The sequence below is a fragment of the Mauremys reevesii genome, linkage group 3, assembly GCF_016161935.1.
Source record: "Mauremys reevesii isolate NIE-2019 linkage group 3, ASM1616193v1, whole genome shotgun sequence".
Classification (NCBI taxonomy): Eukaryota; Metazoa; Chordata; order Testudines; family Geoemydidae; genus Mauremys; species Mauremys reevesii.
The window spans coordinates 46,299,062-46,326,133 of record NC_052625.1 but is presented as its reverse complement, the minus strand read 5'-3'; the positions used below and the strand labels follow the sequence as shown (position 1 = coordinate 46,326,133).

Below are 27,072 nucleotides of genomic sequence, written 5' to 3'. Positions count from 1 at the left end.
GAAGAGAGATTCCTTCAGGTGCTGGCTCACAGGCCTCTTATCAGGGCCAGCTGGGCCCTGATTGGGTTGGCCACAGCTGTGGCTGCTTCCTTAATCAGCTTCGCTTGGCTGTTTTGAAGCCCTGCTTTACTGGAGGGGGGAAGCTGCTCCACTACTGATGTCAGGGATTACATTCTTGTGAATTTTGGGGAGCAGTATTGGGGCCCTTAGTGCTTTAGTCAAAAACCCCATTCAAATGTTAGACATATTGGAAAACCAAGTTCAGTAAGTACCAATAGCAGCTTTTTTGTATTTTTAGAACAGAATGGTCTGATCCAGTAGGGCCAATGGTCCATCTAGCCCATTATCCTGGCTTCTGGATGGTGGCAGATGCTTCAGAGGGAATGAACAGAACAGGGCAATTTATTGAGTGATCCCTCCCCTGTCATCCAGTCCCGGCTTCTGGCAGTCAGAGGTTTAGGGAAAGAAAAATATCTGATATTAGAGCCAAAGCATGTTTTTTGAGTCCAGGGATTTTGTAAAAGTAAGTGCAAATAAATGAGTGTCTCTCTCTTGTGTGTGGAATGATTTACATGTAGAATTCTTGCTAATGGGATCACCACACATTTGGAGATGACTAGAGCCCACAGTCTAAAATGTAGCTATATTTGTCCACAGAACACAAATGAGGATCCGTTCTAATGCACAGTAAGTCTAGAACGAAATACAAAAATGAATATTATGCCTGTCAACAGCTAGCTTGACAAAACCGATCTGATCGTGAGGAATGTGCAGGGAAGGTACCTCAATGTTAACTGATACGATGCCTCTCTTAAAAAAACAAAACAAAAAACTTGATATACTAAATATAAGGAACCACAGGTCAAACTTCTTGCCATTGAGATGCTGGCCAGCTTAGATATATCTGAACTGCAGATAGTACTCCCCCAACCCTCTTCAGCTGCCTGTGATGTTAATCAGCAAAGTATTCCAGTCAGTTGACTGCTGGGGGTATAAAAGCAGACTGGTATAAATCACATAGTACTTTGTGCTGATGGACGATCTGTGTCGCGGACTCTGTTATCCAAAATTGCAACTGACAGCTTGACCAATTGCCCTAACTTATTTCCACCATACAGTAGTGAATTAATTCTCTTATGAATTGTCAGCTATGTAAAGGTAGATATGCTTTCCCCCACTCTTTTAAAATAGAAAATAAATCATTCTCATCCTCAAAGTACTAAGAGTCACAGAAAGATTGCTCGGCATCAGGCTTCTTCATCAGTGTTCTTGTGGCAACAAGAAAAGACACACAACTGTCCTTCATCCAGCAGTCAAGAAACCCTTTAAAGAGAGGTTTTACTTCATCCCATTTTCCATGGGGATAAGAGGCAATTCCTAGTCACAGTGGCTTAAGATCAAAGAAGACAGATTTCAACAACAAGTTCCCTGAAAATTGTGGTAATTCTTCCGTCATCGAGCAGTTAAAAACACAGAACCAAGGTATCTTGCAAGTGTAGTTATTACTTTAAATCTACTTTGTAAATAAGAACATCTTATTTTTTTAAAGAGAATTAAAACCCTCTGTGTTTAATGACTTCATTGAAGACTGTTTTATATATAAAAGGGGAGTAAAATACCTACTCAACGTGTAAGACTTTTGGAGATCTCTGGGTAAAAAACCCTATATACATGTTTATTAATTATTTTCTTGGTTTATAAAGTTTTTCCAGTATGAAAAAATTAACTGAGCTCAGAAACTGACTTGTTTTATTGTGTTTTTGAATTTAATTCTTTGGTAGGTTCTGTAGAGTAATCTGTTCTATCAAGAAGTAATTTTTCAGGGAGATCCTTGCCTGCTTAAACTAGAACCATAGTAGAATGAGCATCTGGAGCTTCTTCAACTGAGAAGTCTTCTGAGCTTAAGCTCTCTAGTGTAGCCACTCTAAGCCGATGGGCTAGAGGTCTAGAGGTCTCCCGTTGGCTTAATTCCTCCGGGCCCCGCAAGCGGTGGCAGCTATGTCTCCTGTCAAAACACCGACGCTTAACTCTGTGTAAGTTATGTCGCTCAGGTGGGTGACTAATTTCACACAACTGAGCAACAAACCTTATGTCGACTTAAGCTGTAGTGTAGCCCTAGTGTCAGTGCAGCTGTGCAGGATACCCACTTGGAAGTCTTTGTAAACATTTAATAAACACTATAGGAAGAACCTTATCTTCAGCAGATAAGGTGACAGGTGACTTAAGGCCATTTCATGTCTTCTGCTCTGCCATTCTGTCTTTGGTCTTCAGATTTCTGTCTTTGGTCTGTCAGTAAATTTTGTTACCTTGTTGGAAGTGTTTGGGACAGTGTCTGTATCCTCCATTTTTTTTTCAGTGAATGGATGGGTCTCCTTTCTTAGATTTCTGCTTTAATCCAATTAAGCCAAAATCATTGGCAAGTGGTCTTTGAAAAAGATGATTTTTTAAATGGTAATGCTGTTCTGCAGGACAGTTATCTCAATTCAAACACTCACCCTTTGCTTACTGTTAGTTTAAATGGGAAGAGTTTTCATTCAAGGCTTAGTTTATGTGCACGGTCACATTGTAAAGTTAATTGCAAACCTAAGATGAAGTTTCAGCTTTGGAAGCCTGAAGGGTTGGTTGGTTGGTTGGTTTGTTTGTTTGTTAGTTTGTCTGGGGTTTTTTGGGGGGTGTTGGGGGGGGGAAGAAGGGGATGGGGCAGGGAGAAGGGTCAGTGACCGAAAAAAGGAAAATTCTCAACTGCCATTGGCTGCCATCTGTTTGTTCGCAGATAGAGTACCAGTGGAATAGGTCCTCATAAAAGAATGATCAGATCATTCATTTCACATGCTAATAATCTGAAATTGATGACTACTGTTCTTCATGTGCAAAATTCCATTGAAGTCTGTGGAAAAGAAACTATAGATTCTGAGCCTCCCCAAACACACACACGTGTATCATGAAAAAAACAGTTTTGATTTTTAGATAAGTGGTTTTAGTGATGTGAAAAAAAAGACCCTATATGATATTTACAAAAGGCCCCTTCCAAAAAGGGAGACATGCATTGAATAAGTTAAATGAACACTATTGGGTTAAATTTGGCCCCAAATATAGGTTTCTAATAGCTTTTCTTCAGAAGCAGCTTTTTCAAAACTTAAGACCAAATAGAAATGTTTTAATAATGTTTTAGAAAATTCCAGTGGAGGTAGTTCTTATAAACAAAGAGCAGTGATTCTCAAGCTTTGGTACTGGTGACCCCTTTCACATAGCAAGTCCCCCACCCCCGTATAAATTAAAAACACTTTAAAATATATTTAACACCATTATAAATGCTGGAGGCAAAGCAGGGTTTGCGGTGAAGGCTGACAGTTTGAGACTCCCCCACATCATAGCCTCACGACCCCCTAAGGGGTTGCAACCCCCAGTTTGAGAACCCCTGACAAAGAACCTCTGCAAAATTTGTGGCCTAAACACTGCAGTGTTGTGCCAATGCATAAGAATCAGAAAATGAAGCTAGTAAAAAACAAAGTGAAACTGATCTACAGCCACTATCCAAGTTCAAAAAATAAATATAAATTGTGCCAACCAGACTTTTAAAGGCCTTTCAATTTTTCCAATATGATAATAGATTTTTAAAATGTTTTTATATTGCTACATATTTAACCTGATAAGCAGTTTTAAATAGTTATTTTCTAATTTGCATCTTATCAAGTGTCTAATTAGAATGTGTAGGCTGCTTTAAAGTACTAATACTGTAAGTACAGTGAAACCCCGTTATAACGCGATGTTTGGGGTCCAAAAAATTCCATGGCGATAAATGCAGGGTCGCGGTATAGCGGGGTTTCAAGCTGGTCAGTTTAAGTCAGTGGTCCCCAATGCGGTTCATTGATGTGCTCTGCCTAGTGCCCCTAGTGCCTAGTGCCTGAGCAGGGGAGAGAAGCCGCGGCCCCATGCCTACCGGGGACAGAGAGCACTGGCGCCCACAGCCCTGGAGTTCTCTATCCCCAGCAGGCGTGGGGCCACGGCTTCTGTCCAAACGGACCATGAAATCTGGTCTTTTGTGTACTTTTATCCTATTCTATACAGATTTCATGGGGGAGACCAGTGTTTCTCAAATTGAGGGTCCTTACTTCTGTGCTGCCTTCAGAGCTGGCCTTCCAGCTAGCAGCTGCCACTCTCCGGCCTCCCAGCTTAAAGGCGGCGCCGTCAACACCAGCAGCACAGTGGTAAGGGTAGCAGCACCACAACCCCCCACCCCTCCGCAGTAACTTTGTGACACCCCTCCGCCCACACACACAATACCTTTTTGGATCAGGACCCCTACAATTACAACACTGTGACATTTCAGATTTAAATAGCTGAAATCATGACATTTATGGTTTTTAAAAGCCTATGACCGTAAAATTGACCAAAATGGACCATAGGCCCCTACCAATAATATTCCATAGAGGAAGATTGACACCTGGTGGCCAATTGTGACCTTAAAGGGACACTGTCATATAGTTTAATATTTTCAGCCTAAACTGCCATAAATTCAGGGGAAAGTTACTTGGATTCTAAACTATCGCAGGCTCAATACTTGGGTAAACTCGAGTCAAGGATGAGAGTGCCTTACAATACATTTGTAGTAATTAAAAATAACAAGTATTAAAAATACGGGAAATTCAAAGTTAAGTTAAACGTAAATTGCAACCCAACATTTATCAATTTGGAAATGTATAATTCAGGCTCTCAAACCACCTCAACTCTGCCTTTTCAGTGACTCTAGCCTCTAATCTTTCTTCCTGGGAAATGTGCCGTTTTCAAGTCCTTCACATAAGAGTTTGCGAGATAAGATCTCCTTACTGAACTGGTGTTTTGATCAAGGGCTTTTTGTACTGGCTCCAGGACAATTTGTAAAAGCCAGTGTATTATTGGTTTAATAAACAGACCACTGCTGTCCCTTTGCAACTTTTTTCCCTTCGAGTGGTTATCCATTTCCACAGTTTGCTGACGGTGTGCAATGCACCCCACTCACCCATGTTCAGAGTCTCATGCACCTTGAGCATCCTCATATCCTGCACCGAGGGCATAAAAGGGTGGAGCAGGCCAGCCACCACTCAGTTCCTCTCATGCCTCCTGGCTTTGAGATGAACATGGGCAGTGAGCAGTGCTAACAAAATACCTGGCTCTTTTTAAATCTGTGCAGCGTGTAGATAGAGATAGCTAGTTGTTGCCCATTGGCATTTTGGTTTTTTAACCAGAATAGCTATTTCTTTCTGGTGTCAGGATGGCTTCTTTTAAGTCCCCTGGATTTACATACTGCCCATCAAACACGGGCACTATACCCTGTAATGCTTGGCATTTTCCGGGAACATTCCCCCAGACAAAATACATATTTGCAAGTCCTTCACTTGCGGGACCTGCAAATCTAGAGAAGCCCTGCTCCAGATGTACTTAATGGGTAAAGCAATGAGAGTAGCTTCAGGCCCTGGGTCAGATAACCATCCTGTAAATGTCTTCTCTGCTCCTTAGAGTGCTAGTACTGGGTCCCTCACTTCCTGGGCCTCATCAGCAACATCCTCTTTCAAAATCTGGCACATCGGACAAGAAGCTTTCTGTGAAAAAGGTACAGGGCACGGAAGAGTCCAGAGATGATTCCAGACTAAGATCTCCTCAAAGAGAAGGATGGAGAACTCCAAGCTTTTATGCAGACCCAAGTTATGCTTATCTTATGTCCGGACAAAGTGTCTTTTGGACACATGCTGTGTTCCTACTGACAGTTGTCACAGACTTGCATCTGAACCAAGGCCGGCTCTAGCATTTTTGCCGCCCCAAGCAGCAAAAAATAATAATAAAAAGAAGCCGCGTTCGCGATTGGTGGCAGCTCTACCGCCGCTTCTTCTATGGCGGCAATTCGGCAGCAGGTCCTTCGCTCCAAGAGGGAGTGATGGCCCCACTGCCAAATTGCCGCCGAACTGCTGCACGTGCCACCCCTCTCTTCATTGGCTGCCCAGGCACCTGCTTGCTACACTGGTGCCTGGAGCCGGCCCTGATCTTGCCTACTTTTCAAATGTTAGGCTGTCTTTTATTTTGATCTTAACTCTGAATTACCTTGGTTTCTAATGCTTCATTTTATTTGTTTTTCATAACTGCAGCATTACGAATTTAAAAAAAAACAAACTTACATGTACTGTCAACTTTACTCACAGAGTTTAATGATTTGTTTTGTTTGGTTTCTGCCTGGGGATTTTCTTGATAATTTCTTTAAGACATTTTGAAATCTTTCCCATGCAAAGAAAGAAAGCTGGCAGAGAGCTCCCAGTGTTATGCAGAGAACAATAGGGGAGCTAAGAAACGGGGAACATTGTAGTACTTAGAAGTATGATAGGGGTCCCTCAGGTTCTGTGGTTACCAGGAGAACTGGAGGTTCTGGTGGAGCTACTGAACTTTGCAGGCACTCTGAGTTGAGATTAGTGGAGAAACTCTGAGGGGTGCAGGAATGCCTGAGAACATGGTAAGTTAGTCCAGCTGAATGTTTTGGCCTCTGCCAATTGCTGCAGCTCCACAGTTTCCGTGTGTATTGGGTAGAACATTATAACTCATGCAAGTCATGGATTCCACGATTCTTCATATTTCTCTTTAGCTGAACTCTTTTCCCATCCCCTTTCTGCCCCTCCATACACACTTAGATTAAAGAAGTTATGTTGCTGTGGGAAAGGCACCACCACATATGTCTTCTGTAAGTGTGATGGTTGTCACCTACTCTTTGCAGTCAGGGATTTTATCTATGCATGCAGATTCTGCTGCCTACTTAAGAATATTAGAAAATGCTGCTGCTTGTTAGAAAATTCTGCTGCTTCCTACATCCTATATACAGGATGCTGAAGATTATACCATCATATGAATGGGGGTTAAGAATTTGCCTCTGCAGAGGTACGGTAATGGCTGTTCTTTGCTGCCTCTGTAAGGACCCCATTGAGAGAAGGTCTTGGCTGGGAGTAGGTTGAGGCCAGGGACATTGAGTCAATCCAGGGTTATTACCATGTTTGTATACAGATGTTCAAGTAAGTTAACAATGAGAACTTTTGACTTGTGAATAGGCCCTCTCCACTTCACTGACTGATAGCAAAGTGCAGAGGAAAGATTGATTGGTTGCTACTTCTGATGTCACAATGATGCTACTTATGAATCACCTGAGTTACTGAGCAAATTGCACAGGAAAGTTTGATTGGTTGGTTCTTCTGATGTCACAATGATGCTACTTGTAAATCACCTGAGTTACTGGTATAGCTCTGTCACCATCACCTCTGTTGAGAGCTTTTTAGTAACTAGGGAATATATGAAGAGTTTGGGGTCTTCTGTCATTGAAATAATCAAAGCCAAGAATAAGGTGAGAGAACAAGCAGTGAATTTTATTAATATTGTGATTTTTTTAAAAAAAAAATGTCTCTGGCAAAGTAAGAAACTATTTTATGCAAAAAATTAATGTAATCTAAAGTGTAACTCTGCTGAACTGGGAAAGTAGATTCATTTATTATACTGTGAAACCGGGATTTTTAGTTCCACTTTAAATGCAAATGTCAACCTGTTGGGTGAAAACCAAATCCACTTCAATTTAGGCTTAAACAATTTATTTTAGCCTTTATTATATATGTTTTTAGACAATGCTACTATCACGTATGAATTACATAAACGTGCAAAAAAAGATAAGGCAAGACAAGGAAGTGCTCAAGTTATCTTTCTTGGGGACAGGGTGACTCTTCTCAAATCTCTGCTGTGCTTGGCTATTTTTCCTCTGTCTCTTCTCCACTATTATGTCAATCATCTATTTTTTAATCCTCTGTTCTGTAACTTTGCGCAGACTCAGTAGAGGAAGCTACCTCATCTGTGTCTTTATCCATATATATTCTACTCTAACCAGGGGCGGCTCTACAAAGTAGGCTGCCCCAAGCAGCTCGGAGCGCTGCGCCGCCCTTCCCCAGTCCCGCGGCGGGTCCCCTCTTCCCGCGGCTCCGGCATCCTGGGAGGCGGTATTTGCTCGGTGGAGCTCCGCCGGCGTGCCTGCGCCTGGTCCACGGAGCCCGGGGACGAGCGGACCTGCCGCAGTCATGCCTGCGGGAGCTGAACGAGCCGCGGAAGACGGACCCGCCGCAGGCATGACTGCGGCAGGTCCGCTCGTCCCGGGCTCTGGTGGACCTGCCGCAGGCATGCCGGCGGGAGCTCCACCGGAGCCAAATGACGCCCTCCCCAGGATGCCGCCCCAAGCGGGCGCTTGGCCCGCTGGTGCCTAGAGCCGCCCCTGACTCTAACCCCCTAATTAAAAGCAGGAGCGGCTCTAGTAATCCGGCCGCCCCAAGCAGGGCGGCATGCCGCAGGGGGCGCGCTGCCGGGCGCCAGTCCCGCGGCTCCGGGGGACGTGCCTGCGGAGGGTGCACCCAAGCCGCGGGACCAGGGAACCATCTGCAGGCATGCCTGCGGGAGGTCCACCCAAGCCGCGGGACGAGCGCCCCCTCCGCAGTCATGCCTGCGGGAGGTCTGCTGGTCCGGCGGCTCCGCCTGCCACCCTCCTGGGAAAATGCCGCCCCACGCGCGTGCGTGGCGTGCTGGGGTTTTGAGCCGGCCCTGATTAAAAGATTCGCCTGCATAAATCACAATAACTAACCCAGATTAATACATTTTTTGCTTATCCTGCTAAAACTTACTTATATCTGTGTAGTTCCCATCACAGCTATTCCTTGCTGTCACGCTCCCTGGCTGCATGCAGTTGTACTTATATTACAACTGCAATTTTTATTCTTCGTACTCATCTGTTTCTGTGGCCTTGAGTTTTTACTTGTTAGCTGGTTGAATAGGCAGGTGGGGGATGAGGGATTGTACCTGACTTGTACAATTTTGCTGCTTGTTAGAAAATTCTGCTGCTTTCTTCATCCTATATACAGGATGCTGAATCATCATGTGAATGGGGGTTAAGAATTTTCCTCTGGAGAGGTACGGTAATGGCGGTTGTTTGCTACCTCTGTGAGGACCCCATTGAGAGAAGGTTTTGGCTGGGAGTAGGTTGAGGCCAGGGACATTGAGTCAATCCAGGGTTATTACCATGTTTGTATACAAATGTTCAAGTAATTTAACAATGAGAACTTTTGACCTGTGAATAGGCCTTCTCTACTTCACTGACTGATAGCAAAGTGCAGAGGAAAGATTGATTGGTTGCCACTTCTGATGTCACAATGATGCTACTTATGAATCACCTGAGTTACTGAGCAAATTGCACAGGAAAGATTGATTGGTTGGTACTTCTGATGTCACAATGATGCTATTTGTAAATCACCTGAGTAACTGGCATAGCTCTGTCACCATAACCTCTAGAGGTGACTGTTGAGAGCTTTTTAGTAACTATGGAATATATGAAGAGTTTGGGGTCTTCTGTCATTGAAATAGTCAAAGCCAAGAATAAGGTGAGAGAACAAGCAGTGAATGTTATTAATATTGTGATTAAAAAAAAAAACTTGTTAGCTGATTGAATGAATGGGTGGGGGAATGAGGGATTGTACCTGACTTACTGAAAGCTAACAGCTCTCTTCTCTACCCTGCTATCTGCTTGGTCAAGAACTGTATAGATGAGACACAAAAACCAATTTTCTGATTTACGGACTGTTTCAGCAAAATCTGACAACCTCAAGCAGCAGAACTACATACAAAAAGCAAACATTCCTATTATCTTCCAGAATTGTATATAATAATTTCTCTAACATTACTTAGTACACATTTCACTAACACAATTCATTACACAGTTCTCCAACAAAGCTTAACTATGTATGTGCTTGCTAATGGTGGCTCCATAATTTACAGTTGAGCTTTAGAGTTACAAACACCAGAGATACAAACTGATCAGTCAACCACACAAATCTCGTTTGGAACCGGAAGAACATAATTAGGCAGCAGCAGAGACACATCCCTTCTACCCCACCCCACCCCCCACAAAAAATGCAAATGCAGCACTGTACTGTGTTAAATTACTAAAAAATGAAGGGAAAGCAGCATTTTTTCTTCTGCATAGTTAAGTTGGAAAGCTATGTTAAGACAATGTTCAGTTGTAAACTTTTGAAAGAACAACCATCATGTTTTGTTCAGAGTTACGAACAACGTCCATTCCCGAGTTGGTAACTCTGAGGTTCTACTGTATATTTAAGTCCACCATTTCCCTATGCCCTTAAAAGATTTAAATAGCTTTATATGAGCTAAAACATCTCATACTTTTGCTTATGCAGCACCAGCACAGGCAGAAGTTAATAAAGCCTATTAGTAGAACTGTATTGCAGTCTGTGAGGCTGGTACATAAACAAGAAAAGAGAACAGTGCTGTCCACTTAGAGTCACAGACCTGCATGATCCAGGACAGATTTTTTCTCTATCCTTTGGACCCTCTAAATTCGGGTGGTACCTCTGGATCCCTTCCATGACAGGAAAGAATTCTCACACCTTACTGAAGAGTTTTAAAGTGCTCAGAATGCAAGATCTTGGGTCCTTCCAAGACCTCTCTGTTTTGCTGCAGAAGAATCAAGGGGGAAAAGGCCCTCTTGTATTCAGTGCAAGGAACCAAGAAATTTCTGTGGCTATAGTACTGATATAATTGAAACGTTGAAATAACTTGCATTAGTGGAGCAAACGTGTGTTAATCATATAAAATGGATTTTTTTTTGCTAGCTAAAACAGATGCCAAAGAGGTGTACACTGATAAGAGTAAAGAAATAAAGCCAGTCAAAACCAGCCTTTCATTAAGAGGCAAATCCTTATTTGGCCCCATCTTTCCATATCCATGAAGAGGCCTACACTTTGCTATATGGGATAGGGTGGGCAAGATTTCAGCAGCCTGCACAGCACTTCCTTTCTCTGCAGGAGCTTCCTTGCCACTGCATGAAGTAGTTGTTTGGTTTAGTGGGTCAGCCACTGCATTGATATATTGGACAACGTAGCAGGAGAACCATGGAAACTAGTGGATCATCTGCTGCTCTATGACTTTTGGGATTAGTGATTGGTTCCTTTTTTCCCCTACCTTTTCATTTTTTTTAATTTTTTTTTTTAATACCAGTTACGTGGGTGTGTGCTGTGGGGAAGATCTGCACCTTGAAAAGTTTTCCTTTATGGATAAGTTGCTCTGATAGACTGAACAAATAGCAGGCCAGCTCTCTAATGAGGCAGCCAGCAATGCAGTATTGTTATTGCGGTAGAGTGAATAACGATAACAAATATCTAAGAAACACAGATATTTTATATATCCTAAAGCCATTTGAAAGTGTCATAAAAAGACGTTTTAACAGCACCACTGTCTCCTGCTTTGAAAATCATTGGCTTTTCACCCTATTTAACATGTGGAAGTTAGTCCAGCTGAATGTTTTGGCCTCTGCCAATTGTTGCAGCTCTACAATTTCCGTGTGCATTGGGTAGAACATTGTAGCTCATGCAAGTCATGGATTCCACGATTCTTCATATTTCTCTTTAGCTTAACTCTTTTCCCATCCCCTTTCTGCCCCTCCATACACACTTAGATTAAAGAAGTTATGTTGCCCTGGGGAAAGGCACCACCACATATGTCTTCTGTAAGTGTGATGGTTGTCACCTACTCTTTGCTGTCAGGGATTTTATCTATGTATGCAGATTCTGCTGCCTACTTAAGAATGTTAGAAAATGCTGCTGCTTGTTAGAAAATTCTGCTGCTTCCTACATCCTATATACAGGATGCTGAAGATTATACCATCATATGAATGGGGGTTAAGAATTTGCCTCTGCAGAGGTACGGTAATGGCGGTTCTTTGCTACCTCTGTGAGGACCCCATTGAGAGAAGGTCTTGGCTGGGAGTAGGTTGAGGCCAGGGACAATGAGTCAATCCAGGGTTATTACCATGTTTGTATACAGATGTTCAAGTAATTTAACAATGAGAACTTTTGACCTGTGACTAGGCCCTCTCCACTTCACTGACTGATAGCAAAGTGCAGAGGAAAGATTGATTGGTTGCTGCTTCTGATGTCACAATGATGCTACTTATGAATCACCTGAGTTACTGGCATAGCTCTGTCACCATAACCTCTAGATGTGACTGTTGAGAGCTTTTCTTATTATAGTCTAGCTTCTTTACATGAGTTTGAAATCCGATTGAATTGCAGATTATATTAGTAAATATGTTCAAAATAGTTCAGTAATCTTTTACTGATCAATGTGCCGATTCTCTGTAAATTTAAAGTTGCATTGGATTTATCTCCTGTGCCTAAACACTTATTAAAACTTTAGCAGACACTTGTCTTCTAGCCAAGTGTAATCTGTTCTCAGTTTGGTATGGGATACCTGTGTGAGTGTTCACTAAGTCATGGAACACTGTAAGCAGTTTTGGGGCAGAGACCATGACTTCCTCGTATGTATGTCGTTTTTTGTTGTTTTTTTTTTAAACACTGCCTACTAAAGCGGGATTTCAATCCTGATTGCGGGGGTGGGATTGCTATTGTAGTACAAATAATAAATATTACCCTTGCATCACTGTGATTTATGATTACACTTTGTATAGCGTGAAATGTTGGAGCAAAAAATGGACGACCTACTGAGTCATCAGAGACAATTTGTCGAAAATAATCGTCGGTCCTTAGAACAGAAAATAAAAGAAAAGGAAAAGGTAAGACGAGACCCATTTTTTCACAAGTTTAAAGTTGCCTCCAGACTGCTATTACCAGAGTGAACAAGTTGTTCATTGAGTATTTGTCCATGTAGAAGAAAAAACGCTGACGATTCCATATTTGATGTGTGCGCGCCCACATGCACGCTGTCAGAATTTTTTCCCCGTAATGGTACCCCCAGGGCCGGCTTTGGCAACCTCTGGAGCCCTGTGCTTATGCGCCGGTACATGGGGCCCTGCTGGTCCCACGCCCTCTCAGTTCCTTGAATGGATCTGTATTTGTTAGTGAAACAATTTACTGGCCTACCACGAATTAAGTTGACTAAAGCCATATTCCCTAGCTGGTGATAATAGTAGTCTGGTGGTTATAACTTGGTAAGAGGAAGTGAATCCGTATTTCTTCAAGGTAGGCTGGGCAGGCAGGCTACCAATGTGTTCACCTCTTATTTATAGTTCGATGACAAAAATAAAATCAGAAAAAAGTTTGAACATTTTGCTAATAATTTGCTCACTTCTTCCTGAGTTTGACCCTCCCTGCCTGCATTCTTCTGCTCCTGGCTGGCCAAGCCAGGGTAGGAGTGGGCCTTTGGAAAGGGTCTGAGGGCAGAGAGGCTGAATATAATAAGGGGGTGGGGAGACATAATGATTTGGGGAAATGGATCACTGGGATCCAAGAGGGTGGGGACTTCATAGGATGGGTCTCTGGCTGGCAATGAGAGTGGGAACAGGCTGTGGGGGTGCTTGAGGACATGGGATGGAGCAGGTGTCTTGCTGGAGGATAGGAGGGTGCTTAGGAGAAAGCTGAGGGGAAGCACTAGCACTTCACTACCTTCTCCAGCTGACAAACCTGCTATGATTTGTTAGAGGGGAGTCCTGCAGCTGCTGCCAAGAGAAGTTTGGCAGAGAGGTTTGTTGCCAGGAGACGCCACTAGTGCTTTCCCTCCCTATCTTCCTCTGCTTTCTGCTCCCCCACTTAGCCCTCTCTTTTCCTTACCAATCCCAACACCCCCGACTAAAAGTCCCGTGCCCCTCATAGCCCTATTCCCTCATATAAATCCCCTCTCAAATTCATGTAGAGCCCCAACCATAAGGACCGTGGGGCCTGGAAGAAGCCTCAAAAACGAATTATACCCAGATGGATATCTACTTTGCATCTCCTAATGGTTGCAGGAGATGGGCTAGATTCCTAAGGATCTTAGGAGGTGTGCATTAGTGAAGTTCTGCTCCCCCAGACCTGAGGCGGGAGGAGTCAATGCCCCTCTACCAAACTTCTGTTGCTGCCCAGTCATGTGTTAAGTCAAATTGAAAATAACTAAGGCATTTTCCTCATGAAAAACATTTTGACAGCAATAAGCTAAACATGTAATCATAGCAAAGAAGGAATTCCCGCACCTCAAAGGATCATGATTATTGGGGATTAGTCTGGTTGCTTAGTTGTAATGCTCGATGTTGTTATGGAGATCTACTTTTGAATCGATATATAAGCTTCATTCCATTATTTGCTAGTATTTTTTGATCCACCTGTCTTGGTGTAGCAGATGAAGTAGGCTACTCTGATTGGCCAAAGTGAGTCATGGCCATTAGTGGCCATAACAGAATTTATGCTTTACTTAAAAATGGGTTTTAAACTCTTTTTGCTTCTGTCAGAGAGCGCTTTAGTGTAATTAGTAACTTTTTTAAGAGGCAATTTACAGCCCCTCCCCTGCGTTTTCCAGTGTTAATAGTTATAGTAACTTGACAAGAAACATGTAACTAGAGTGTGTTTCTCTCTCCTACCCCTCCCCCCCCAGTCTTCTACATTTCTAAGAAGTGTTTCATCAGCTACATGACTTACTGACAGGGGATCTGCCGTGCGACCAGATAAACCAGGACTTGCAGCAAGCCAACGATGCTCTACGAGCAGAACTCAACAAAGTAGGATTTTTAATATACTATTCAAATGGAAGTGGTGATGCTAAGTTTTTATTTTATGTAAAATTTAACTGTCCTCTTTATTGTGTTTGAAGATCTATACATGACTAATATTTAAGTGCAACTAAACATATCACAGGTCAGAGCAAGCTGTGGTATGTTCCTGTCACAGGGTGAGCTGGTCCATTAAAAGACTGGGGCACAGTTGCACCTTTTGTCAGGTTTAGCCCATCTCCCTGTATGATGGGAATAAATACAAGGGTCATGTGACAGAAGCATGCATCTAAACCGGGCCTGCTGGCAGGTAAAAGGGCAGCCTGTGGTCATTCAAGAGAGGGAGACCCCCCCCCGCCCCAAAAGTTCAGAGAGAGACTCTCTCTCGTTAGTGCCCAGGCAGAGAGCCTGTGAAGAGGACAGGTGACAATTTTCCAGAACTCCAAGGCAGAAGCCTTTTGGGGGAAGAGAATTACAAGGAACTGGAAACTGTGCAGGGATAAGCCTCCATCGATGGACTTGCAGGATGCAGAAGTCCCAGCTAGGAGAGGGGTGGGACTACAAGGATGGGCCTGCTCTGATCAAGACCTGGAAAAACTTGAGGCATTATATGCGGAAAAGAATAATTGAGGCTGGTTAAGGGTATGTTTGAGTCTTGTGTTATGATAATAAACCAACCTGGAAGAGAGCACTACTGTAAAATCGCCACATGTGATAGCTGGTTTGATGCAAGATTAAAGGTAAACTGAGGTAGCAGATGGGCCCAAAGGCAGTCTGGGGGTAATGCCCTACAACCGTTCCCTTTAGCCTTGTTCTGATATGAGCCCTGCTTCTTTTCTACCCCCACTCTCTAATAGAAAACTGCTTTTTTATTTATGATAGACATGGTCTACACTGACTTCATACAGAGGTTCTAAATTTGTCCACGATAGCTGTCCGGCATAGCTATGTGTCATCCTAGCTGTGTGAGCACATTAATCAAACCTTTTCTACAGAGGTGGTTAGTATTTTCTCTACACATACTCATCTTTCCAGGTTTACTCTTGAAACACTCGATTCATACTCAAACTTGGACATCTATAGGTTTTTATCCAGAAAAGCCTACTCCTTTCTAGAATGGAACTAGGTTATTTCATTCTCATTTTTTACTTCCTTTTTAATTTGGAGTACTATGAAGCTATTATGACTGTTATAAAACAGGTTTAAAAGGTTGAAAACCAGTTAGAATTTGGTGGTGGTACAGTTATGATCTTGTTAACTTCCTGGTTTAGATAGCGACATAACAGGGGTCGGCAACCTTTCAGAAGTGGTGTGCCGAGTCTTCATTTATTCACTCTAATTTAAGGTTTCGCATGCCAGTAATACAATTTAACGTTTTTAGAAGGTCTCTTTCTATAAGTCTATAATATATAACTAAACTATTGGTATATGTAAAATAAAAAAGGTTTTTAAAATGTTTAAGAAGCTTCATTTAAAATTAAATTAAAATGCAGAGGCCTCTGGACCAGTGGCCAGGACCCAGGCAGTGTGAGTGCCACTGAAAATCAGCTCGTGTGCCGTCTGTGGCACACATGCCTAAGTTGCCTATCCTTGCGATATAAAGTCAGGTGATAAATTTAAGATAGAGGATAGCACGACACTAATTTCCCTTGCCCCTGAAGAATGTGGTTATGGAGACAGAGGTGCAAGCTGAATGTCTTTGTTGGTCCATAAATATGGGGAATTAAGATGTACAAATACTGGTTTTTCACAACATGTAACCTATTCCTTGAGTATATAGTAAGTGGAAAAGGTAGAGTAATTTGTGTTATATCCTTGGGGGCAGCCGGTTTAGGAAGAAATCACTTGAGGCCAGACAGCAGACAGCTAACCAAACCACCATTTTATTTACAGACACAGAGAGCTCACTCAGCCGGTTGAAACCGGCTGAGCTATCCCTTAATAGTCTAACTAAGTTGCCATAGTAAAAAAAACCATGACAACCAAATACACAACAATTTGTCAATCTCTTGGTATTTGGATTGTACCAAATTGAGTCTAGTTTGGTATTGATCCTTTCTGTTTGTTGGCTGTTCAATGGCATATTTGGTGATAGCTGATCGTCAGTCCAACACCTAAATGTTACCTCTCAAATGAGCAGCTGAGGACTGAGTGGGAATGGGGAAGGATCTTCTAAACCCAATAGGTGCTCGCTTTGACAAAATATGTTATGTTAAAAAAAATGGAGAGCAAGTGTTAAATCTGCTGCCCTTATGATTGAGCTTAAAAGAAAGCACTGGTTAGGATTCCCAATGATTACCAGACTGTACTATGACTATTGCTTAAATTATGACTATATTTATACATTACAACTATATACTTGAAAATGTGCCTGAACATATTTTTCATAACCTTGCCCAGTCTTGAGTTAAAGATTTGTGTTACCTTAACTTGTTCTGGTTTTGGTATGATACAGAATCTAGAACCCAGGACTGGACAGTGAAAGGAGGATGGATTTTTCAGATATTTGGGCTATTTTTAATTGCACTTTTTTAAAGCCATCATGCTGAGTTTCAAGGTTTAGGGCCAAATTCTGCTCCTAGTTATACAACACAGAAGTCAACAGTTACTCCAAACTTCTCTTTCTGTAGGAGGAAGCAGAACGTAGCTTATTCTTTTGGCTTTGTTTTCTAAGGTATCTCTGGAGCTCATCATTTAAAGGGACATCAGGAATTTTTAATTTTTTAAAATAGATTCAATATAACTACAAATAAAATGTGATGTGTTTTCCTCATAGGCAATAGCAGTGAAACACTGTTTGGAAAAGGACTCCAGTGAGCTTAACACAGAAGCTGTGCAGAGCAGAACAGGCTTTACTAGCAAACCAGTCAAAGGAACTGGAATAATTAATAATTTAAACTGGAAATCAGTAAGAACTGGTGCCATTTATGCCTTACTGACTCCCAGGGGAACTCTGCAAGCTCTATGTTGGAGAATAGTGTATTTCCACCAGAAGTTGTGTTTCGATACTGTCTTATTCTGGCTGTCCTTTTTTGGAGCATCTTAAAAGACTGTGACAAAGTTCCTCCTCTGCCTTGGTGGGTCCTGCACTTATTGGCGGATTTGCTCACCTCAGATATTCAGGGCAGCCCTCAGTTTGGCCAGTTTTATGGCTCAAACCTGCCATTCACTCAGCTAACCACATCACTTGCCAGCATGGGGAAAAGGAAGGAGAACAATCCCCACAGTCTCTGCTGACCCACCTAGTGGGCCAGGGAGACAGGCCAGGGATCTTCGCCTCTGGTGGGACCCACAGTCCAAGTCAACTCCTCTTATATGCAGTAGGAGGGAGGGGAATGAGGGGAACCCAGGCCCTCCCTCTACTCTGGGTTTCAGCCCAGGGCCCTGTGGATCGCAGCTGTCTACAGTGTTACGTGTAACACCTGTGTGACAGCTACAACTCCCTGGGCTACTTCCCCATAGCCTCCTCCCAACATCTTCTTTATCCTCACTACAGGACCTTCCTCGTGATGCCAGATAGCGTTTGTACTCCTCAGTTCTCCAGCCGCAGGCCCTCTCTCTCTCAGCACTTTGCGCACCCTTCACTGACTGAAGTGAGGTCCTTTTTAAACCAGGTGTCCTAATTAGCCTGCCTGCCTTCATTGGTTCCAGCAAATTCCTGATTTTTCTGGACCTGCCGCTGTGAGCTTCCCCAGGGAAAAGGGACCTGCTTAATCGGGGGCTAATATATTTGCCTTCTCTCATTCTCCTGTAGCGGGCCCCTGCCCCATGGACCCAACCGGCCTCCGTGCCCCTTCATCATAAGCCATCTGCACGACTTCAAGCCGGTTCATTTCCAGACCACGCCAAGGAAACATCTATACGCGCCGTGCTCCACACTCTGCACTTCCTCACCTTTGCGTCCCACCCTGACACAAAGTGGAGGGACCTCCTGCCACCTCTAGAGGGTGAGGAGCCCCGGTGGGCCAGCCTATACTCCACCATGCTCCCAAGGCCCGCCGGGGATGTCAGTTGGTCGCTTCTTCACAGGGGTCTGAGCACGAGCGTGTAATTGGTGCAGTTCACCCCCATCCTGGACACCTGCCCTTTCTGCTGCGTGAGGGAGACTCTGGTGCACGTTTACCTGGAGTACGCCAAGCTGCAGCCTCTATTCTGTCTCCTCACAGATATCCTGTTGCATTTCTGGCTGCACTTTCCCCCTCATTTCCTTATTTATGCACTGCCTATCGGTGGCCTCACAAAGTCACGGGACCTCCTGGTCAACCTCCTCCTGGCCCTGGCTAAAATGGCCATCTATAAAACCAGGGAGAGGAGGTTGGCCGATGGAGTCTCCTGTAACTGTGGGGCCTCTTTCCGGTCCTCCATCCATTCTCGCAACCGGGCAGAAATCCTCTGGGACGCATCCACTGACTCCCTTCATGCCTTCGAGGAGCAGTGGGCGCTGTCCGGGGTTCTCTGCTCGGTGTCCCCATCTGGTTCCCTTCATTTGAGCCTTTGACAGCATGTCTGTCCCTGTTATTTCATTAGTTGTCCCCTGAAACCACTTGGTTTCCAGGTCTTGTTGATCCCCCCCTTAAGGCTGGGGGGATCTTTTAGCAGTGGGCTCCCCACTTCCTGCATCCCAATAGGATCACTCTCCTGTAGCCCTCTGGCCCGACCCTGTCACAAGACCTATAGCTGTGATACAAGATAAGGCCCCGATCTTGCAGTTTTTTCAATTGATTCCATGTGGACTGACCCCAGGCCAAAAATTGGTTGTATGGTCAGAGTTTAAAAAAATGATTTTACACCAGCATACTACAGATAGGGTTACAGTTCATATGGAATTATTTGTTTAATCTAATTATGTAGTATGGTTCAAGAGACTCTTTGTTTAGTCCTAAAAAATAGACTATATTAAATATCTGAGTTCATTTGGAACTTCTAGAATCAGTAGCTGCTTCCCAAGTATAAGTGTGTTTTGCCTAATTCTAAGATTTCATGGAGGAGTGGGTACTTTTTTGGTCACACAATCAATTTAAAGCAAGAGAAAATCCCCCAAATGATTTGTACATTTTAACTTTTTCAAGGACTATAGACTAGCATTATCAACAAAATTCTAACTATGAAGCCAGATCCTGCTCTGGCATATATCAGCATAGCTCCATTGAAATCAGTAAAGTTATTCCAATTTACACAAAAAGCATCTGGCTGTAACTTTTGATTTTTAAAAAACCTTGATTGTAGATTAAAAGATTTTTCCTTTAATTTGGCATTAGAAGGAAAATGAAAGGGAAGAGAACTCAAAATAGTCGTAGAAGCAACATCAGCGACTAGGTTTTTTTAAGTTCTTCTATTGTGCCAATTGCTGTTGTATCTGAATGCTTTCCAGAGTTAAGAATAATTAAGTGACTAGCATCTGTTATTTGAGGTTTCTATTTCTCCCATATCCCCCAGAGCACTTTTCAACCTGTGGTGCACAGACCTCTGGGAGTTTGCAGACTGTCTAAGGGGTTCTCGAAAGGTTGTCGTTACAACGGAACAGTGGTTTTCAAGCCGTGGCCTGTGGGGGTCCACAGACTATATCTAAGATTTCCAAAGAGGTCTGCACCTTCATTTGAAATTTTCTAGGGTCTGCAAATGGAAAAGAGGTTGAAAACCACTGTCCCAGAGGGCAAAGTGTGGAGGGCGGGAGCGGGCGCGGGGAGTGTAAATACGAAAAATGGTGATGTTAGTTGTCATTCTAAGTTTTTGCAGGAGTGAATTTCATAGTATTGGGCCAGCTCCTGAAAAAGCCCTGTCTGCTGCATCTGCTAGTTTTACTTCTGACGTGTAGACAGCTCCTGAGGAACACAGCTACTGAAGTCTGAGAGAGTAAAATGGTATATTGGGCCCATTTCCTTTACAGCTTTGAAAATAAAGACCGAGATTTGATTCAGTGTTCTGTTGGGGAATGAGCGGAGTGAGTGAAACATAGGACTGATGTACTCAAGTGAACCTGTATTACTGAGGAGGTGTGCTGCTGTGTTCTGTAACTCTTGCAGATTTTGCAGGGCAGAAGCATTCAAGTCTAAATACATTGGATTGCGATGATTCAAGCAAGAGTTAATGATGGCCTATGCGATTGAGGCCAAATTGTAAATACAAATGATGGGATGTAGCCTTACCAGATTAAGGTAGGAGAATGCATTTCTTGTAAATGGTTTTGTGAACGTCCTGCATCAGAGCATGGGATTTTTTTGTGCAGCTATGTTAGGTTGTTGGTTCCAGCTTTTTGTTGAATGCTTCTTAATCAGAGCCACTTGTGCTGAGTCACAGCAAGAGGGCTGTGCGTTTCAGCCATTTAAACCCCTTGAATTTTGTTGATATTTTGAACACAGGAAGCTGAGAATTCATACAGCTTTGAAACATTTGTCATACATCAGCATTGTCTGAAAATGTTGTCGCTTGACACCTGTGTCTTTTAGAATGATTGATAGAGTGTGTGTGTGTGTGTGTGTGTGTGTGTGTGTGTGTGTTTGTTACGGTATAGCAGTTGGACAGTTTGGACTAGAAGGTTGTGAGACAAAAGGAAAATAACTAGAAGCATCAACGGTTTTGGTTATGTTCTTTGGGTGACTTGTTTAAATAGCTGAAAATACAGACTTGCTGTGTCGGCAAGGTTTTAATTTGTTTTCCATCCAGACCCTCCCTTTTCTTGAATTTGGCTTCTGCGCACTGGTGCCCATCTGCTCGTAGTAAGTAGATGAAGAAATGATGGCTTGCTTCCAGTAGAGTCCCACCAGTGCCATGCCATCTGTTACCCAGCAATGCAGGAGTTGGGTGGAAGGAGTTAGTTTCTTAGAAATAACTTTTATTTCAGTTCCCAGGTAGGACATAGTTGTATGGGGTATTTTAACTTTTCTTAAAATATTTGGAAAAAAAGATGCTTAGAAAATGTACTATCCCGAGCCCCCAGGTATTAGTGACTAATAATACTTTACATCTAATGCTACCTTGCTACCAAGAGCAACTTCATATATTTGACTCATCCACACTGAGAGATGGGTGGTCTGAGAACAGGAGCTAGAACTGGAAAGTTCTCCTGTGTTCTGATACTGACTCCCCTCTGTGGCTTTGGGCAAGTCACTTAACTTCACTGACGCTCAGTTTTTGTGGGCTGAATTCTATCCTGTGTCAAGATCTGCTATAGGCAGGCACCAGAGAACTGGTTGCAGCTCCCTGGTTCCATATCCTGAGCCACCTAAGTACTGCTGTGATCTGTGCCAGCTGGGAGACGTCCCAAAAGGATTGTCTGCCCTCTGAGGACTGCCAAGAGTGCCGTTTGTGTTCCTAACTCATGTATATGTTTCCAGAGTCTTCATGGGACTCAGATGGGTAGTATTCCACATCACACTACTCTCAGTTTATTGACTTAATCAACTGTTTTGTAACTAATGTTTTGTTGTAGGAAATGGAGGAAAAAAACCTTCTTCGCTGCCAGTCTGATCAAAAATCTCAAGAAATCCATCAGCTGCAAGAAGAACTGAAAACAGCTAAACAGTTTCTGAAGGAGACCCAGAATTATGCGGAAGAGATGAAAAGTGAGATACACATTTCTACCTATTTAAATCCTGTTACAAACTATTACTTCAGTGTGGAGGTTCTTTAAACCTCATTATCAATGGTGATTTGAGGAATACCCAAGAAAAAAAAGTTCCCATTGTGTGATATAGTTAAATTAACTTTCAGCTAATACACGCAATTCTCTTTCCAAACTGAGATGGAACTTCTTTATACAAATATATAGTACTAACTCATAAAATTATATGGTTTTAAAGCAATTTAAAATGAGGAATAAATATGTCCCAAAGAGAACTATATGGTCAGCATATTAAATACTACAATGTGCTCCTGTGTTTTAAAATCCCAAGCAAACAAATATACCTCAAACTATTATCCTTTTAGCTTGTGTATGGACGCCATCAAGCTTAAACGTGGTGAAATGTTACCTGCCGAGCCGTAATTTGACTTTTCCCTACATTTGTCTATTTGGTTGGGAAAATGCAATTTGCAGATTGAGGTTTAAGAGAACAGGTAATTCTGCTAAATAGCCATTGTAAAGAAGGAGACTGCTCCCACTTATCCCTGTAGAAGTCTAACCTTACTTAATGAGATTTCAAAATTAAATGTATGGACCCAGTCCTGCTCCCATTTTAATCAGTATTTTGCACTCTCCAATCCATGAGGCCATCCAAATAAGTGCTTTGTGTTTTGATCTTATTCTTGGCAAGTGGCAGCACTTTCGGCTAGCTAATAAAATGTAACGCCTTCTAAGTCCATTTTCTTGCATTCGCCATCTTCTAGCTGTGGTTCTTAAGGTGTCAAATGGTAGCATTATCTCCATTTTCTGAAGGGAATAATTATGAACAAAAAATAAGTCAGAAGATGTTTGTGCTGTAGCTGTACACTGCAACCAACAATACCTCGTCTTAATTGAAACATAACTGAATGTGGGTGCTCAGAGTCCTAGGCTGTCACCCTTAACCCCCGGACAGTTCTTCCTCTCTAACAAGTCTCTGACTATCCTCTCACCCCTGCAGTGCCTCCTTCTGGTCATCCAGGGACTGAGCTCATTTCTAGCTGGAGCATCCTCTGCTGGTCACTATCCCTCTCCTCACTGGCCCCCATGTCCCTCCCAGACCCCAGTGCCCTCCCCGTCAGGCTCCTGCTCCCAGCAGAAATCCACTATCTGGGTCTCCCCACCCCAGGGAATCCCCACCCCCTATTCTCCACCTTGTCTCAGTGGCTACTGCCAGTACCATCTAGCCCCCTTTCACTGAGGCTGACTGCAGTCTGTAATGGCCACTCATCATTGGCTGGGGGATTTGGACCTGCTGCCTTTCCCTGCAACTCAATACCTCTGTGGGACTTGGACAAGGCCCTGCGGCCTGGGGAGTTGCCAGTCTGGAGCTTTCCCTAGCCCTGCTTCACTCTAGTACCCCAGCAGCCAGGTCCCTCTCCCTTCAGAGCTAGAGGGAGACTGACTGAGTGCCTGGCTCACAGCCCTTTTATAAGGGCCAGCTGTGGCCTGATTGGGGACTGGCCCAGCTGTAGCTGCCTCCCCAATCAGCCCAGGCTTGCTGCTTTCCCCAGCCACAGCCCTCTGCAGGGTTGTTCCAACCCCTTCACGGCTAGAGCGGGCAACCGGCCTGCCACACCCCCCCTTTGAATCACCACCCTAAATAATCCTTCTCCACCCTAGGTGTTGATATATTTCAAATAACTGTTGATTGCTATCATTTCCCTTCCCCTCTGTCTGCTCCTCTTTCTCACCAAGTTCTGGGTTTTGGAGACATTGAATTTTCCTTGTCCTGTAGGAAGGGAATGCGTAGTCTTGTTTCATATGGTAAGTTGGTGTTATTCAATAGAATTCTCTTTGCAATACAGGAAATCTCTTGTATTGCCCATGTCTCTTAATTTTACTCCATACATCAGTTCATCAAACACCTTGAACATTTTTATATATGCTGGATTTTAAAGAGAGGAAAATGGACAAATAGGGCACCAACATTCTTTATCTAGCCATTGGTACTGTTACCTGTCAACCATGAGTTTCAGAGTACAAGCCATCGGACCTCAGGGAAGATGGGCTGTAGAAAGAGTTACAATTGTGAAGCATAGAGCGATTTGACTAGCAGTATGTTCTTTCTGCAAAACTGAATTCTGGCAATGCTAAAATTGTCTCAGCTATCCAATGTCATGGTTTGGGAATAAAGGCAGTTTTAGAACACAGAAGTAATTATATTCTGAAATACTAAGAAAATGTATTGCTAGGTGAAAAATTGAAAATTGGCAATATTGCTATTTTATAGGGTTATCCATAAAAGCTAATATTGCATATTTGACATAGTTTGCTTTCACAAATTAAGCACTTATTTTTTTTTATTACTATAGAGAAGAGATTGTCTCAGGAAATACAATTAGAAAAGAAAGAAGCTGAGATTCGGGATTTAGAGGGGAAAAATCAAGATTTGACTGAGGAACTTGAGAAAGTGCAGTCAGAGTTGCAACTTAAACAAGCTGAGATCGCTCATCTCCAAAATCTATCTGCAGCCGAGTTGGCTTGTTTAAAAAAGGAAATAGTAAACATCAAGGCAGAGCAAAAGAAACTTCAAGAGCAACTTAACAACTCGCTTCAAGAAAATGAGGAACTGAGCAAGGTAATAAAAAGAAAGAATGAATCAGTAGCACGTTACTTAGTTCATGACAGGGAAAATGGAAACTATTTCAAATGATTTGTCCTATATCTTGGTTGAAATGGTACAATACGGAAACTAACAAAGCCATGTTATTTTCAGTCTCTGTTATCAATGCCAGATAAGAGCAATATCAATATCCTTTGCTGACAGTTAATAAGGCATTTAGCTTTTAAGAGCCCAAATATTAAATTGTGTCCTTTTTAATATCTATTCTCTATTCTAAGATAACATTTGCTATAACTTCTCCATTAGCAGCATGGAAATGTGATTAAATCTGTTATCTTCTCAACTTCTGGCTATCAAAGATACAGGAGATCTTTAGCGGGACACCTGAAAACGTGATAAAATTGTGCACGTTTTGTCTGTTCTGTGGCCCAGGTTTTCTCCTCACTGGTAACAAGGAGGTGATTCCTCTCCCCTGTAGAACTGGGAGGCGGATCAGTGTTGTTGCTGAAGGTCCCCGGACTAAGCTCCACCCTTCACCTCAGGCCACCAGAAATTGTGTCCACCAGCAGAACAAGTTGGCGGTTCAGTTTCTCCCAACACTTTGTTTTCTAATTAATTATTGTTCATTTCTCTGCCATATTGATTTCATTTCAACTTCTTGCTCCTCTTTCCCTTTCCTCAAGTAAGTTCTGTGGATCCGCAAACACGGCACCTCTCAGTAACTCCCTTTGACCGCTATTGCAGTGCTAGAAAAGCCCTGCAAGATCAAGCTAAGTCCAAGTAGTTCAGGGGGCAGCTTTTTAGGGGGCTTAGAGGGTTACCTATGTCTTGCTGCTCCAAGCCACCAACCCTTGCTCTGTGAGGGGACGGGGCTTTGTTGGACCAGCGCACTAGTGCCATGCATGCGTCCATAAACACACCCATTGGAAGCCCTGACTCCATTGTGAGAAGGCTTGATCAGGAGCATGAGGATTCTCAAGGAGATGAGAACCCGACATAGTCTGCTCAGGAATAATACTTGGAAACTCCGTATGCGCTGGGTCCCAAAAAGGCAAAAGGAATTGTCCCCTTTGTAAGGAAGTAATACGTACAATTAATGAGTAGGTTGTATAAACATCAGTCTTTAAATCTTTTCTCTTGCCTTCCCACCCTTAGGGCTGGTCTACACTGTGGGGGAGAGTGTCGATCTAAGATACGCAACTTCAGCTACGTGAATAGCGTAGCTGAAGTCGAAGTATCTTAGATCTATTTACCTTCTGTCCTCACGGCACGGGATCGATGTCCACGGCTCCCCCGTCGACTCCGCTACCGCCGCTCGCTCCGGTGGAGTTCTGGAATTGATGGGGAGCGCGTTCAGGGATCGATATATCGTGTCTAGATGAACCGCGATATATCAATCCCCGATAAATCGATCGCTACACGCCGATAGGGCGGGTAGTCTGGACGTACCCTTAGGATGTGTTTGCTGTGGTTTTCTCCTAGACAATCTGAAGGCTTTAGATCAACTGAAGAAGCAAAATGGATTCGCTGACAGTAAACTGAAGACATGGATGCAATCCTGTAAGCAGCTGGGGAAGGAAAAAGAAATGTTGCCGAAATAAATTGCTGACCATAATGCTCTATTAAAGGAGCACAAGCCAAGTATGGGGTAGTTGAAGATGGAAATGCTATACTAGAATGATTGTAAGGCTGCAAATCATTCGTGGAAGTCACGGTTTCTGTGACCTCTGTGAATTTTGCAGTGCTGGTGCAGCTGATGCCAGGATCCCAGCAGCTGGGGAAGCCCAGGAGCCAGCCGCACTGGCCGTTGCTCAGTCAGCCCCAGGCACGGTCCCTGGAGCAGCAGTCTGGGACTCGTGGTGGTGGGGCCCTGAGCCACCCCTTCCCCCCCAGCACCAGCATTGCCCTGCTCTCTCTCTCCACTCCCCAGCAGTCTTCAGGAGCGTCCCCTCTCCCAGGCGGTAAGATTTAGTCCCAGGTATTTTTAGTAAAAGTCATGGAGGGGTCACAGGGCCCTGACTTTTTGTTTATTGCCCGTGACCTGTCCATGACTTTTACTAAAAATACCCACGACTAAAACATAGCCTTAATCATGATCCTGTTTCTAACCTTAATGCATTTATTTAGAACACATGTTTTCAAAACCTCCATTATTACATTTGATTCAGATGAGGGGCCAGATCCTCATAAATCAGTATAGTTTCTGAAGCTCTGCTATAGTTGACTGTGGTTGCACAAGCACACGTCTTATGTACTTAATTAACAAATGAATGATTGAGATCATTGCATTCTAAACACATATTTCCAGAGTCTCCTTAAAGTTATTTGTACAGGTAACGACTCTTTCCCTTGGTCAGGTGCTGATGAGGTTGCCAT

General features: G+C 43.2%; 1 long non-coding RNA gene across 4 annotated transcripts; it reads left to right on the top strand.

Moving 5' to 3' along the window:
• Positions 1 to 1,397: 1,397 nt before the first annotated feature.
• LOC120401246 lies at positions 1,398 to 27,072 on the top strand. Of its 4 annotated transcripts, none has more exons than XR_005596342.1 (5): positions 1,398 to 1,482; positions 12,521 to 12,625; positions 14,416 to 14,539; positions 21,960 to 22,092; positions 24,446 to 24,693. It is a non-coding gene; the product is annotated as an uncharacterized LOC120401246 (long non-coding RNA). The 4 variants fall into 4 exon arrangements; XR_005596340.1 differs by lacking the exons at positions 1,398 to 1,482; positions 24,446 to 24,693 and adding exons at positions 7,297 to 7,354; positions 27,054 to 27,072; XR_005596339.1 differs by lacking the exon at positions 1,398 to 1,482 and adding an exon at positions 7,297 to 7,354.